Source organism: Chinchilla lanigera, unplaced genomic scaffold (genome assembly GCF_000276665.1).
Source record: "Chinchilla lanigera isolate Chin_1 unplaced genomic scaffold, ChiLan1.0 scaffold00046, whole genome shotgun sequence".
Classification (NCBI taxonomy): Eukaryota; Metazoa; Chordata; class Mammalia; order Rodentia; family Chinchillidae; genus Chinchilla; species Chinchilla lanigera.
Genome location: NW_004955447.1, coordinates 3,362,062 through 3,363,607, shown reverse-complemented (window position 1 = coordinate 3,363,607; position 1,546 = coordinate 3,362,062).

Below are 1,546 nucleotides of genomic sequence, written 5' to 3'. Positions count from 1 at the left end.
TTTATGGGACAGCGAAAGGGTGTGTAGGTAACAATCGGCAGCAGGGCTTGTGGAGACCTAGCTAGGCTTTCTTCTCCATGTGTAGCCTCAAAAATAAGGGAGCCTGTACGGTAGGAGACACCCAAATGTAGACAGACCCTCACATTCAGACTTTCTCTTCTCTGAGTCCACAATGCTCACTCTGTAATATGCCTTCAAAATATTGAAGGAAGTTAAAAACCCAAATTATAAGAAGAAAGGGCCATATCTTTACTATCCTAAGGATTGGCCAGGACACCTTCTCATGATCCAAAGAAGGTAGCCAAGTGACTGATATAAATTATAATAACATACATCAACTTGACCTATTTTGTTATTAAAAAGTAAACATGCTAAAATGACTTTTAATCAGTTATTCTATAGTCTCAAAAGTCATCCTGAGTGGATTTCTCAGCTTTCCATTTCCCTCCTCAATTCACGGCATGGGGACCAATCCCCTCCCCTTGTCACAGTGGGGAGGCACCTAACTGTAGGGCTCCAAAGGAAGAAACACAATCCCAAGAGGCACAAAGAGCCAGCCCAACTTCATGGTCCCCTTCTTTCATTATAAAAACACAGACAAGGAGAGAATATGAAAACATGAGTGAAAACAGTTCCAGATATGGATTATGTCTTAAACTAAAATAATACTTGTGCTTGGTTCATCAAAAAGCCATGGCCAAATAGAGCTCAGTGCACTCTGGTATATGAACAAGTGTGTTATATATGTCTGTCTGCCTGTCTGTTCCATGTGTGTCAATAACTGGTTAAAGCTACAGATGATTCATTTATGAAATAAAACTTAAGCTCACCAATTTCTTTTTCATTCTTCTCATTCCTTTTTGAGACACTCATGAAAAGACCTTTGATAGGGTTTCTCAGAATAGCGAAACTCATTTAAAACACTAATACATGAGGAGTGATAGTCTCAAGGCTTTCATAGCACTTACACATAAATCATAAAATTTGATAGCATCAGAATTGTACACATTTGGGTTTCTGTACATGTTTCTGTATATCAAATTTGGGGTATGTATTCTACTGTAGTTAGTATGTTGAGAAGAGACATCCATGAGATATCCCAAATACCTTTGATCACAGAATTAAAAGTGAATGAACAAGAAAAAACATCTTAAAATTCATAACCTATTTCCATCCACCTTCTTATCAAATTAAGATAATAAAAGATTGAGTTTATAAATACAGTGTCTGTTGTTTGTCTGCAATAATGTAACAGGTTTTGCTTCATTAAAAATATATAAAGTGCTTAAATGTTATAATTTCACTCTCATGAAGTATGTAAAACAATTACTAAGATATCTGTAAGTAGGGTATAATTAAAAGGTCAAGCTTTTAAGTGTAAAAGAATAAACTTTTCTTCACATATTGAAATCCACCATGAGGTGCATGTCAAGCTAACATGAGACCACCAGCCAGATGACACCGTTTCAAAGCTTGTGTGATGTAAATGTTATGAATCTGTTATAGCACTTGGAGAAGCACAAAAACTCCGCAGTCCAGATAATGT